Genomic DNA, 15,450 nt, shown 5'->3' with positions numbered 1-15,450 from the left:
TTTTTCTTGAGGCATAGGTTTCATGCTCAAGGGAAATTTATTTTTAGGTAAATCACCCATTTAGTGCTTCTATGGCTTATCATTGAGTCTACAAGTCAATTGACTCATTGTCATGTATGAAATACCCTTTTGGGCATGTTACATATTGTAAAGAAAATTTATTAAAGTTAAAAGACCCTCCAAGGCCTCGCCATGGTGCAAAGATTAATTTGGCCTACATGAAGGGACAAGTTGTCCTAAAGATAATAATTCGTATCCCTCAAAGTCTATAAATAAGAATGAACTCAACCTCATTTGGACACACTCTCAAGGAAGTTCAATCTCTTCAAGAAAGTAGTTGGAAAAGGACGAAAAAGAAGAAGAAGAGCAAGATCAAAGTTTTGGGTCTCTCTCTCTCTCTCTTTCTCGTGATAGGGTTTACACTATTAGTAGGCAAATTGAAGTGCTGGAAAGCTATTGGGAAAATCAAAGTGGTGGAAAGTTGTTGGGCAAGTGAAGGACTGTGTAAGTCAAAGTGCTAGGAAGAAACTGTTGGGTTGAAGTTGAAGAAGAATTTGTCAGGCAAGTCAAAGTTACATAATAATTTGCTAGGCAGTTCAAAGTTGCAAAAGAATTTTTTGGGCAGGTTGAAGTTGCAGAAGAATCCGCCAATAGGTAAAAATTGCAGAAGTTGTTGGAATGAAAGCTCGTAGGAAGCATTGTAAGGATGCATCATATTAGGAGATGGCATGATGGTAAAAGCATATTATTGGAGAGAGGGATCATTATAGTAGCTTAAAAAGGAGAGAAAAAGCACAAGTCTACATGGATGTAGAAATCATCACATTAAAAAGGTAGCTAATGGAAACCTCACTTAACGCATGTGTAGTTCATATGGTTGAAAGAAAATCATCTAGCATATAGAAGGAATTCATCATACATCATCATCATGAGAAAGAAGCTTCTATAGGATGAGGATAATCTAGATCCTCTGTTGGAATCTTCATTAGAAGTTTAACCTCTACTTGGAAGAAGAAATTATCTCGTTGATTATTCCACCTTGTGTGGGATACATTGTTTAGAAGGATGATGATATGGTGACAAAGGAGTGAAATAGGTCAAGTTGATTGAAGTACTTTCCATCAAGGAAAGGAATTTGTCGAAGAAATTCTAGATGACCAAAAGGAGAAAAGATGTATATATTTGATATATTAAGTCATGTCATCATATAGTTGTTAAAAGCATGTGTAAATGCTCCACCTTGTAAGCATGATCAGGGATCTCTTGCTTTGAAAAATGCATGAAAGCAAGGTTCACATATTGACAAGATGAAATCAACATAATATGTCCTCATATGGAATATGAGGTGGTTGACAATCCTGATGAAGGAACTTTGTTAAAGAAGTTCATGGGGAAGCAATATGTGAAGAAAGGAAGAAGACATCCTTAAAGTTGAAACTATGGTCTCATAAGGGAAGGAAACAAAAATCCGATTACTAAAAGAATTAGACATGACATATCCATAGAAGGTATGAAGACCTTGATAAGCTTTGTAAAAGAAATAAGACCATTGACACGTGAAGTATTAGAGATGTGTTTATGAATGTGCAGGATGTTGATGTTGCAAGAAAGCAACATGTCATGATAAAAGGCCATCACAAAAGGTAACTTTGATTTGATGTTCATTTTTTATTTTTGAACAACATCTGGATGGGTTGATACAAGGCTAACAAAAATAGGGTTGTAGATGTTAGCTACAACTAGCACTCATGAGATTGGATGGAAGATCCTAAACATGACGTTAGAAAGGTTTAAGTATGAAGAAAAACAAGATGTGGACTAGAAGATCACTTTTAGATGAAAAGAAGGATGACATGACTGATTTGGTTCATGAAGCAAAGTGATGGATGGTCGATGCCCTACAAAAGGTGAAGTCTCCATAATGTCAAAAGATGAACTTCATGACATTGAAATAAGGAACCCCACAAGTAGCTGGTATCCCCATGATCTCCACCTAGAAGATAAAGTTGTTGGAAGCAAGTCCCTTGTTAAGAGGGAGTTTGGACAAGTCCTTGAATAAGAGAGAGATTGAGTACATTCCTTTTATAGGAATAGGTATATTCCTTTATATGAATGGGTATATCCTCCATAGTTGAGAGGGAGAGATAGACATGTCATTCTTGTTTTCGCTTTGGGAAGAAAGAATGGAGTATTTGATAAGCATCTAGCATCTAATACTCTTTGAGTATGAGGTAGGGCATCCAAGATAAGAGTAGTCGAAGAGGACCAATATTCTTTGAGGATTGGGAATCCAAGATAAGAATAGTCTTGGAAGGACATACTCTTTGAACACCTGGGTGGGGTATGTACTTTGAGAGACAATGATGATGGTGTCTATAAGTCATTGGTCTCACCAGCATTGTGCTATGATCTTGTGGAGAGATAGAGTTGTTAGTCAAGGCCTTGCTATATGACAATGATGGATGATATGATGCTAAACATATGGGTTACCAATCTAACTCTTCCTATGAGAATTCTTCATATTGAGAATTTCCAAGTATCTTGCATGGATTATGAATACCTCCCTTTGAAATATGTAACTAGGTTCGGTCTTCATAATGACATATGTAATCATGATTTTATGTATTTGAATGAATGAGAAAATTAATTTATTATTGTTATTATTGAGGCATGGGTTTCATGCTCAAGGGAAATTTATTTTTAGGTCAATCACCCATTGAGTGATTCTATGGCTTATGATTGAGTCTACAAGTCATTTGAGTCATTGTCATGTATGAAAGACCCTTTTGGGTATATTACATATTGTAAAGAAAATTTATTTGAGTCAAAAGGCCCTCCAAGACCTCGTCATGGTGCAAAGATCAAGTTGACCTACATGAAGGGAAAAGTCAACCTAAATATATCAATTTGCACCCCTCAAAAGCCTATAAATAAGAAGGAACTCGACCTCATTTGGACACACTCTCAAGGAAGTTTGATCTCCTCAAGAAAGTGGTTGGAAAAGGATGAAAAATAAGAAGAAGAGAAAGATCAAAGTTTTGGTTCTCTCTCTCTCTCTCATGCTAGGGTTTCTAAACTTGTTGGGAAAATTGAAGTGTTGGAAATTTGTTGGGCAAATCAAATTGCTAGAAAGTTGTTGGGCAAGTCGAAGTATTGGGCAAGTCAAGTGTTGCTGGGAAAGTCGAAGTGTTGTTGGGCAAGTCAAAGTGCTAGGAAGAAACTATTGGGTTGAAGTTCCAGAAGAATTTGCTAGGTAGGTCAAAGTTGCAAAAGAATTTGCTCGACAGGTCAAAGTTTCAAAAGAATTTGCTCAACAGGTCAAAGTTGTAGAAGAATCTGTTGGGCAGGTTGTTAACTTTTGGGTGTGTTCTATGCTAGAGAAATCTATTTAAATTTTCACAGTTAGCAATCACATCAGCATTAAGGTAAATTGCAGATAGAACATAAATATAAATCGCAGAAGACAAGCCAATACAAGAGGACACAAGATGTGGCGCTAGCCAGGGACAAACCCCAATGTGGGGAAACCCTTGATCAATTCTTCTTTTATGTTCTTCAAAGTTCAGCACAGAGAGAGAGATAGTACATTTACAATAGAAGTCAATATTTTGACTTTTGATATCGCATGAGATTAGTTGAAGACATATTGCTTCAACTGATTCTCTAAGGTGACTCCTTCACCTATCATAGTGTTGCCTATCGTCCACTTGCTGCACATAACCGTGTGACACCATGTTAATCTGTCACGTGTTGAACCTTGATGACTGAGCTGCTCCTGCTCTCATCATCATGCTGCTCATTATTATGCTACATCTTCATCATTATGGTCTCATTCATCATCATGCTACCCATGTCCATGATCTCATTCATCATCATGTTGCCCATGTCCATGATCTCATTCATCATCATGTTGCCCATGATCTCATTTATCATCATGCATCATTATGCTGCTCATGCATCCTCATGTTGTCTTCTCCATCAACATGCAATCTCATTATGCTGAGATTATCTAACATGAGATTAGGACCATATCTATGCTTCCATTGAGTGTATAGCATCGAGACACATATGCTAAGACTATTAAATAACAGGTCTGAATATTCTTCGTTGTAATACCGAGATCATTTTTGTGGCATGATTGTCTTACTATTTTATCTACTTCTGAAATACTGCTCTTATTCATGCGAGATTAACCCGATACTGGAATGCCGAGATTATCTATACGCGTCAGTTATCCGAGTGTGACTGCACCTAATACTTCATTCTGGATACCCTCATATCTAGCTGTAGCTTCAAGCTTTGACTGCGGTCACCGTGTCAAGATATCACATGAACAACGTACATATCTGGCTGTAGCTTCAAGCTTTGACTGCGGCTCTTGACTACGGTTATGACTGACGTGTCAAGATATCACATGACCAACGTACATATCTGGCTGTAGCTTCAATCTTTCGTTGTGGCTCTTGAATGCGGTTATGACTGTGTATAATCATATGAACAGCGTGTCAAGATATCACATGAACAACATACATATCTAGTTGTAGCTTCAAGCTTTGACTGCGGCTCTTGACTGCGTTACAGCGTGTCAAGATGTTACCATGACTGTGTGTGCAATCAACTACCTTTTATGACTACGTTATAGGAGCCTCCTTGACTGCATGGATTAGGGCCTACGTATAAGGCCTTTTGAACAACGTAGATCATCCTCATATGCCTGCGAATATGTCTCCATTTACAGAGGATAGGGTTAGGGCATCATCTGCAGCTAGGGCTCCTTCTAGGCCAGCATATTCTTTAGTTCTCTCCTTCTCCAAAAACCCAAGACATGGAGAGGAGATAACCTCAAGAATACATGTCTAAAATGACTTCAACTCCTCACCAATTTATACTAAAACATGGATGATGAATAGACACGTCTATTGGGCTTCTGAGCCTAGTCAAGTTGCTGGCCAACTTGACAATTTATTTTATAGCATAAATAAATTCATAACTTCATAAATACTTACCAGAATTAGATGATCTCTAGATCAATCCTACACCTCTCGATGAGAGGGATCCAATAAAATTATCAGCTGCCATAAATAAGATTACCCACATGGAGTTTGGCCCTAGTTTCCAATTTAACACTCCCTCTCAACTAGGGAGAACTCCATCTGCTGATCCATATGTCCGACTGTACTATCTCTGCCATTAGTGCCTTGCACTGCTCTGCTTAACTCTGTTGGCCCTCCTCAACTTTGCTAGCTCTGCTCAGCTCCTTTGGCTCTGCTCGGCTCTGTTGTGCTCAGCTCTTCTCTGCTAAACCATGAAGAAGAAGAATTAATCGAGAATGTCTCATACCATTCTCCACTAACCCGAAGTCAGTCTCAGAGTGCGTACCACTGGTCCCAGACCAGTCTCAACCGACCCAAAGTCAGCATCATAGTGGGTACCACTCCTACTACTAGTCCCAGACCAGTCCTCCACTGACACGAAGTCAGTCTTAGAGTATGTACCACTAGTCCCAAACCAGTCCTCTACTGACCTGAAGTCAATGTCATAGTGGGTACAACTCCTACCACTGGTCCCAAACCAGTATCATTGATCCCAGATCAATGAAGGTCATCCTACCATGGGGAGTACGGTAGATACAATGATGCATCCATCGGTACTACTATGGTCCCTATCCTCATTTCCCTACTCATTAATTAGATGAGAGGTACTTCCCATAAGTCCCAGACTACATGGGTAGGATGCCTCGACAAGAGAACTAATCAATCTTGTCCTCACAGGAGAACTAATCATCCTGCTACACAATCGTCATGGAGAACACATCATCCAAACCTCATAGGAGAACTAATCATCCTGCTACACAATCGTCATGGAGAACACATCATCCAGACCTCACATGAGAACTAATCATCTTGCTACACACGAGAGCGAATCATCTTGTCCCACAAAAGAGAGAATCATCTTGTCCACAGGAGAGCGAATCATCCTGTCCACAGGAGAGCGAATCATCCTGTCCCACAAGAGAGCGAGTCATCTTGTCCATAGGAGAGCGAATCATCCTATCCACAAGAGAGTGAATCATCCTGTCCCATAAGAGAGCGAATCATCTTGGCCACAAGAGAGCGAATCATCCTGCCCATAGTGCGCACCACCAGGGGAGTGTGAGTCACCCTGTGGTCGTATGTTGCTCCAATGAGAACCGCAAGTCCCCAGAGCTCCCAGAGTTCAATGTATGCAACATGCAGGACCCTTTTACAAGGGTCTCTCGACGACTCCAAGTCGTTCAGGAAAATCACAAATTTGATCTTTCCCCGGGGCTCTGACAAAGTGTAGCGACATGTACATCATCTCATTGCGATGGATCCTCCTTGCTCATTGACTTACCATATCCCAGATAAGGTAGTATCTAATGTCTATCTGCTAGAGCAATCGTCGAATACGGGATTCCTCAATAATCGAATCCCACCTCTGGTTGTCATAAAGAATCACAGTGGTATTCATCATCTGTACAAACAGCTCACTTGAAGAGCTTCCGCAACCAGGCAGCTTCATACGAGATCATACTCGTAGATATGTATCCGGTCTCGGTAGTGCTTATAACAACCGACTTCTACTTCTTGCTCATCCATGATATCGAACCAGTATCCAAAGAGAAACAACACTAATAAGTACTCTAGTGATCCTCCATACTGCCTACCCACTTAGCATCATGCAGTTTCATATTTCTAGCAGTGTATCTCAATCCATGAGAGATCATGCCCTGAAGACATCTCAGAAGATTCTTGGCACCAATCTAGTGAGGCTCAACCAAATATGAGCTCCTCGTGCTAACTGTAAAACATATGTTCGGACGGAAGTTCACCAAGAACATCAACGCAAATGAGTTTATGAAACTCAAAGGCATTTCCCAAATCTGGTTTGACATCACTACCATATAACTTCTGAAAGTTAAGATCCTCGAGGTAGTCACAGACTTGTAGTTCACCATTCCATATCTAGAATCCAACTCCCTCTTACTTCTGCAAATGAGAGGGTCTGCACCTGTTATAAGTAGGTTGTCCTCATAAGGTGTTGGTATGAGAGGTCTATCATCCACAACCTTCGGATGGTTTGGATCCGTTTCACTCCTACTGAATCTCAGCTTCATCAAACAGCTATCAATCCTCTCATACTATGCATAGGGTGTTTTGCTTCAAGCCATAGGGGGCTTTCTTCCACCTGTATACATGAGATTCCCGTTCATGAATCTCAAACTCCATGGGTTGTTCCAAACCTATGGCCCTGCTACATGAGGGGAATGGTCCCCTTGTAATATTTTCCTTTGGTACATCTTAGACATGTAATTTCATGCTCCTTTTGAATTCAGGCTTCCCTGTCACCATCTGACTCATAGACCTCCGGTGCTACGTGTCAATGGACATGGTCCCAGTGGACTTCATACAACCCTGAACTCAAAAACATCTTCGAAAATTCTATTTTCAAACACGTACCTTTCCATCGACGAATGCCACCATAAAACTTTGACTTCCATTCCATTTTCAGGATAGGTGGCATCGGCTCCAAGTGTAATCCCATGATTGTTTCAATCTCTACCAAATTAGAGAGTGCACCCTTCTATCCGATGAAGTGCCTTGAAGCACTACAATTAATACGCCAGATTCCCAAAGAATCTGAAGGAGAGGGCCAATACAAGATAACACTTCTTTATCTTATCAGAAACAATATTTGATTCTTCATACCTGGGGTTCCTTGCTTTCTTTGAAGAGTCGACCATTTTTCCTTGATGAACTGCATTACCTGTCATTCTTTTGAAGATGTCCCTGGAATGATCATCAAGTGATGTGTCCCTACCATTTGGACACTCCTTCTCATAATGGTCGAACTTATTGCAACCAAGGCATCCGCCTTTCCTTCCACCCTTAGATCCGAACTTCCCAATGAAGTGATCTTTAGATGGGCCATCAAAAACTTCCGCTACGCCATTCTAATAATATGCTCTGCTTCAACTTCACCCTTTGTGAACTTAGAAGAGAGATGTGGAACCCATTGATCCTTTTGTCTTGTCCCTATTGTCTTTGGTGATTGCTCTTTCACTCTTGCTTGGGCATTGTCTTCACCTCAACTCTGATACCATGTTAACTTTTGGGTATGTTCTATGCTAGAGCAATTTATTTAAATTTTCATAGTTAGCAATCACATCAGCATTAAAGTAAACTACAGATAGAACATAAATATAAACCGCAAAAGACAATCCAAGACAAGAGGACACAAGATGTGCTGTTAGCTAGGGACAAAACCTAATGTGTGGAAACCCTTGATTAATTCTTCTTTTATGTTCTTCAAATTTCAGCAGAGAGAGATATAGTACATTTACAATAGAAATCAATATTTTGACTTTCGATATCGCATGAGATCAGTTGAAGACATATTGCTTCAACTGATTCTCTAAGGTGACTCCTTCACCTATCATAGCACTACCTATCGTCCATTTGCTGCACATAACTGTGTGACACCATGTTGTACTGTCACATGTGTTGAACCTTGATGACTGAGCTACTCCTGCTCTCATCATCATGCTGCCCATGTCCATGATCTCATTCATCATCATGCTGCCCATGATCTTGTTTATCATCATGCAACATTATGCTACTCATGCATCCTCATGCTGTCTTATCCATCAACATGTAGTCTCATTATGCTGAGATTATCTAACATGAGATTAGGACCATCTCTATGCTTCCATTGAGTGTATAGCATCGAGACACATATGTCGAGACTATTAAATAACAAGTTTTAATATTCCTCGCTACAATACCGAGATCATTTTTGTGGCATAATTGTCTTACTATTCTATCTCCATCCGAAAGACTGCTCTTATTCATGCGAGATTAACCCAATACTTGAATGTCGAGATTATATATACACTTTAGTTATCTGAGGATGACTGCACCTAATACTTCATTCCGGATACCCTCATATTTGGTTGTAGCTTCAAGCTTTGACTGCGGCTCTTAACTGCGGTTAGCGTGTCAAGATATCACATGAACAACGTACATATTTGGTTGTAGCTTCAAGATTTAACTGCGGCTCTTGGCTACGGTTATGACTGTGTATAATCATATGAACAACGTGTCAAGATATCACATGAACAACATGCATATCTGGCTGTAGCTTCAAGCTTTGACTGCGGCTCTTGACTGCGGTTATAGCGTGTCAAGGTGTCACCATGACCGCGTGTGCAATCAGCTACCTTTTATCACTGCGTTATAGGATCCTCCTTGACTGCGTGGATTAGGGCCTATGTATAAGGCCTTTTTAATAGTGTAGATCATCCTCATATGCCTACGAATATGTCTCCATTTACAGAGGATAGGGTTAGGGCATCATCTGCAGCTAGCGCTCCTTCTAGGCCAGTGTATTCTTTAGTTCTCCCCTTCTCCAATAACCTAAGATGTGGAGAGGAGATCACCTCAAGAATACATGTCTAAAATTACTTCAAGTCCTCACCAATTTATACTAAAATGTGGATGATGAATAGACACGTCTATTGGGCTTTTGAGCCTACTCAAGTTGCTGGCCGACTTGACAATTTATTTTATAACATAAATAAATTCATAACTTCATAAATACTTATCAGAATCAGATGATCTTTCTATCAATCCTACACCTCTCGATGAGAGGGATCCAATAAAATTATCATCTTCCATAAATAAGATGACTCGCATGGAGTTTGTCCCTAGTTTCCAATTTAACACAGGTGAAGTTGCAAAAGAATTTGTTGGGAGGTCGAAATTGCAGAATTTTCTGGAAGGAAATCTCTTTAAGGAAGAAAGGTTTGACTTGGTATTAGAGGGTCCTGGTCAAGGGTCTTAGGTCTTGGAATTCATCAATTGAAAATTCTATAAGAAGAGAAGAATTTGTATAAAATCCTGTAGATTCACAATCTAATGCAATTTGCTAAAGCAAGAGACAAGAATCTACTTCTACTCTTTACAATGGAATCCCATAAACGTCGAGCAAACAATAATCAATAGAGGAAGAGAATAAAAGCCACATAACACAATAAATATCTGGGGAAAGCCACAACTCAAAACCCCATTATTTGTTTTGTATTAATCCAGAAAATCAAGATGAAATTGTAATTCTTGTTCTCTCTAGAACAATCCCAACACTCAACAAATTCAATCTCCAACTCATAAGAAATCTCAAGGCCAAATATTAACCTCTTCACAAGCTCTCCAAGTCTCTATTCCAATGCGTAATTCTTATGGAGGATAGTTTTTATTTAAAGGGAAATAAAGCCTCTAAAAACTACACAACCCCTTAAGGATCGGTTCTTGATTGCATGCACTATCAATGAAACTCAGAAATATCTAAAACAAATAGTACACTGTCCTTGCACTCTAGTCTCAACTGGGTCTTTCTGAGAATCGACATGCATGAGTTTCTCATGAGTAAATATTCAGTTAACTGGAGTAGCACTAGTTGAATGCACTAATGCATCAAATAACTGTTAACTCACTATTAGTTCCTCAAACAGTTTGGAACTAATTTAACTGGAGTTAACTCAATAAACTGAGTTAACTAATTGCCACTCATATTTAATTCATCTTGGACCCCTATAATATAGGGAGAACATATACATGACTTCAGAAAGACTTCCAACTCGAAATTCCTAAGTTAATTAAACTTAATTAACTATTTACAAGTTGCTATGAGAAAAGAATTACAATTTAGTTCACAATTTAATTCAAGGACAAATTAAATTGGAATTTCTGGATTCTATTTTTAACATTTCTTGTTGTTATTTTCAACATAATTCTTGTGGGTTTTTCTCTCAGTTAGAGAGGTTTTGGCCCTAGCTGATCACCCATATCTTGTGTCTGTTGTCTCATTGTTCTTTATGGTTTGGTGGTTGTTTGATGAAGAGAATATTAATAATAATCAAGTGAAAGAAAAATATTATCAAGTTAAGTAAAAATACATCACAAGCAGTTATCAAAGAAGAGAAACCACCTAATCCAGATGCCCCTAGATTCTCAGCATGGGGCAGGTTGATTTAGAGGCCTAATAATGTCGAGAATTTGATTAAAAGTAAATTAAAGGAATTGATTGTTTCACCCTTTTGGTAGATAATATTATTGTGTTCCCATAGCAAATATGTAGCGCTTTGTTGTTTTTTGTAACTTGATTTGAACTAGTAATACAATTCAACCAAAGTTGAGAAGACTCTAGGTAGTAACTCAAAAAAGTGAGTAGAAACTTTCACTTCCAATGAATTAATAAATAGTATGATGTGAGTATCATTATCATTTGCTCTAATATTATGACAAGCATTGGAAAAATATATCAAATTTTCATTTATGGAAATAGTTCAATTAATAGAAAATTTAGGCAAATGGCCTTTGAATTTAGGAAGAGAGCTTATTTCTAGAGCTAAATAGAGAGGGGAAAGTATAGGTCGTGGGGTGGCATTTTCATCTTCTTTAAGTAAGAACAATCCATATTGCTTAATTACTTTGACGATATTTGTTGTTGATTGAACATGATTAAAAATACTACACATACTTCCAATTAAAGTAGAAGAAGATGTCTAAGAAGTAGAGGTTGTGCTTGAACTAGTAGAGGATGTCATAATGACCTTTTTATGATAAAGAGTTCTTAATACACTTGTAATTTTAATTTCTGAACTAGAATGAGATTGCTTTGAGTCTTTTCAATTTTTTAATAATTTTATTTCTTCTTCCAACTTCTACTAAGAGGTCAAAGTTAGGAGACTTACCTTTCATTCTCCATGACTCTCGAGATTGTGAGGACATAAACACCTACTATGATTATCTAGGGTTATCTAGGGACATAAACACCTACTAATGACATAAACATAAGCTCTTATCTTCACTTTTGGATCTTGATATCTCTGGTAATAAATTTCCAAGATTGTTCAAGATGTTCAAGGGACACAACAATTTTAATAATAAGATCAAAATAAACCTGAAGTAATTCTTCTTTGATCCGGAAAATGCAATCTAAAATCCAGTTATTACTAGCTAGGCAAAGTCATTAAAATAAAAGAAAAATAAAAATAAGAGAAAAAAAACCAAAGAGTATTATTACTTTGCAGTATGGTCACCCAAAAATATGTCAACAATGAGAATTTTCTATGCCTCTCATGTAACACTGTCGAATATCAATAGGCTAGGCGAGATAGTTAGGATTATCACTCTAGGTTTATAGTCTTTATAACTATACAATCATAATTTAAGGCCTAGATCTTTCAATTTGAAATCTTGTTTTATTTAATTAAGAAAAGTCTTTCAGTAGAAATCACATAAGAGAAATTTTTGGTTGATGCATTTCGAACCAACAAGTGTGGTTTACCATCAGGACTTGATGAAGAGGCAGACCATGGCAAAGGCTTAAATAGAGAGCAATGTAGAGACCATAATTTCAAGTAACGACTATATTTGAACAATAATATTTAAATTATGATATTCATTTATTAATATATTAAAAACAAATATTATTAAGTAACAACTACAGCGAGTTTTTGAAAAATAATATTTAAATTATGATATCAATTTATTAAAAACAAATATTAATAAGTAACGACTATATTAAATGGCTAGTTTTTGAAAAATACTATTTAAATTAATTTATTAAAATAAAATATTATTAAAAAATCTATTACTTGGAAATAATCGAGGAAAAAAATCAAAGTCAAACTTCAAATGAGGGAAGTCAAAAATTATAAAAAGGATTCAAGACCCCAATCGAGACAAGATCATTTAATAAATAAAAATAATTAATGGAAATAAAAATAAATAATAGAAAATAAATAAAATAAAACAAAAATATACACAATTCAAAAGATATATATATATATATATATATATATATATATAGATATTCAAAGAAAAGTAATCAATAAATAAAACATGGTCAACAATAAAATGCGGGGCTGAGGCCCATTAAACAAATAACAAAAATACTAAAAGGAGTTAAGAATGAATAGGATGACAACATACTTAAGAAAACAAGAAGGATCAAGAATATAAACTCTAATGAAGAATAAACCAACAACAAATACTTAAAAAAATGACACCAATACCTACATAGATAAATAAACAAAAAAAATGAATCCCAAAAAGAAACCTAAAAAACTAGGAGGACGGGACAAGGACCCAACTTTTACTAATAATCCAACCATTGTCTCTATTCAAATTATTGGATCTTTTTTCGATTTCTAGGGCCTCTTTCAATTTACGATGATGGAAATGACTAACCCTAGCAACAACTTGGGCCTCCTCAATGCAGATGTGATGCTTAGATTTATCTGCATGCTTTGCAAAAGCACAGGAGTGGGTCCTACCATGCTTGATGTCAACAGCATGCTCACGAATCCTTTGATTAATCGAGTGACTAGTCTCACCAATGTAGGGAGTATTGTAAAGTTTTTATATTTTCATGATTAGATTAGCAAGTAAAGCAAATATATAATAAACAGAATAAATTAAAATTGTATTCAAAAACTTAAATGGACAACAATCTGTAAATATCAATTCAATGCTTCAAGAGGCCATAATTTTAGAAATCAATCAACAAATGTTGTGTGTGTATCTATATATATATATATATATATATATATATAGACCAATCTAAGTTACAACCAAAATCTTCCTTTTCAAACTTGCGATGATCAAGATTAGGGAAGATCCTTAGAACCCAAAGATGTAAAATGGACCCCTACAATGGGAACTAGGTGCCCAAAGAGATAAGTAAAAATAAAATATGCACTGGATCACTTCAACTAATGCCAAAATATCATTAAGCACTACAAACATAAAACTAAATAGCACTAAATAAAACAGAACTTCTAAATATGAATATATTTCAAATCAAGTAATCAACCTTGAAGAATACTAAAAAAATTGCCAATATATCTTTCTTCATTGCCTTTCAAGAGGTCCTATGATATGAATAAGATAGTTTAGTTCTATGAAAACATAGAAAGGGAAAGGAATGGAAATGATAACTTACTTTCAAATCTTAGACACACCTTCACATAGGATTCTCTCACCTTTAATACCATATACAACCCTATATATAAAACCAATTTCATAATTAGCATAAAGTTATATATCAATAGCACATGTGATGCAAAAATTAAAATCATCCAACCATCATTGCACATACTAAAAGTAAATATTATGCCATAGATGATAGACTTTTCCTATGGGACCTCGCCTACTTTAGCTTCTTATTTCACATAGGATAAGGCTTTATGACACTTTGCCATCCTTCAAAGTAAATAGGGCTATATGAGTTAACAATCAATTTAACAGAAGACGAAAAATCAATGAAAACATGGGGATTTTTTTTTTTTTTTTTTTTTATGAGTGGGTCGAAAAGATTATCGATGAACTATGTGAAGAATAAGAAATTAAGGAGTGAGAATAATTGGGTGACATGAAAAGAATATTATCAATGATAATGAACAACAATTTATTCTATTATTTAAACAATTTATTCCACAAGTTCCTCACCAAAAAAATAGTTGAACATGTTTTCATTGCAAGATGGTCGCTATGAACATTAGTTTTTACTAACTAGAAAAGGAAGCTAGCAAAGTGTGAATAATTCTTATGAAATTAACATGATTTGTATTTCCACGCTCATCTACTAAAATTAGACTTAGAGCTCTTGATTCGTGGGTAGCTACCCATGTGGTGTCTCTATAAAGAATAAACCCTAGTTGACTCATTCTAAAAGGGAAGAGACCAACAGATAATTCAAGTACATAGATGGATGAAAGTAAGCAAGGAAAATCTAAGAGATAAATAGAGAATATGTTGGATGAATAAATAGTTAAGATAATGTAAAGAAGAATGAAATACTATAATTCTTTAGTTAACTTATAGAAAATTGAAAGAGACAAAAGACAAGAAAAGCAGGTTGAATTAAGAGAATTCATGGACCCTCATCAATCAAGAAGAAAAGAAGTAATAGTAAAACATTAGGTCGATAATATGTTAAACCTAGCTAAGTGATTCAGATTGGAACATTACATTATTTTTCATCCATGTCGAGGCTTTCAAAGTGGAAAAAGTGGAGGAATAAGCTCACAGGACCATTTTTACTAGCAAGACCTAATATGGAAAATTGGGTTTTGTAACCTTTTGGAAGCATTTTGGGGTATCAAATGATGTTTTCTGGGGATAAATATTTGTCGCTTTAAGAGTTGAGGGAGTTAAACCTAACCACTAATAGGTTATCGAGTTGTGTTATAACCGGGTCATTAGGAGGGAAAGGGGTTCTATTCCTTTTTAGGGTATCTTGTTCCATAGAGGAACAGAGTAGCCACGAGGGATAGGGAGAGAGCACACAAAGAGGATTTGTGCACTGTACTAGCCCATGGGCCACGTGCCATACTTATTTGTACTTGTAACCATTTTCTATTTA

The sequence above is a fragment of the Pinus tabuliformis genome, chromosome 2_1, assembly GCF_031772625.1.
Source record: "Pinus tabuliformis cultivar Carrire ecotype Pingquan chromosome 2_1, CPIR1, whole genome shotgun sequence".
Classification (NCBI taxonomy): Eukaryota; Viridiplantae; Streptophyta; class Pinopsida; order Pinales; family Pinaceae; genus Pinus; species Pinus tabuliformis.
The sequence above is the reverse complement of the archived record's forward strand: the minus strand, read 5'-3'. Positions refer to the sequence as shown.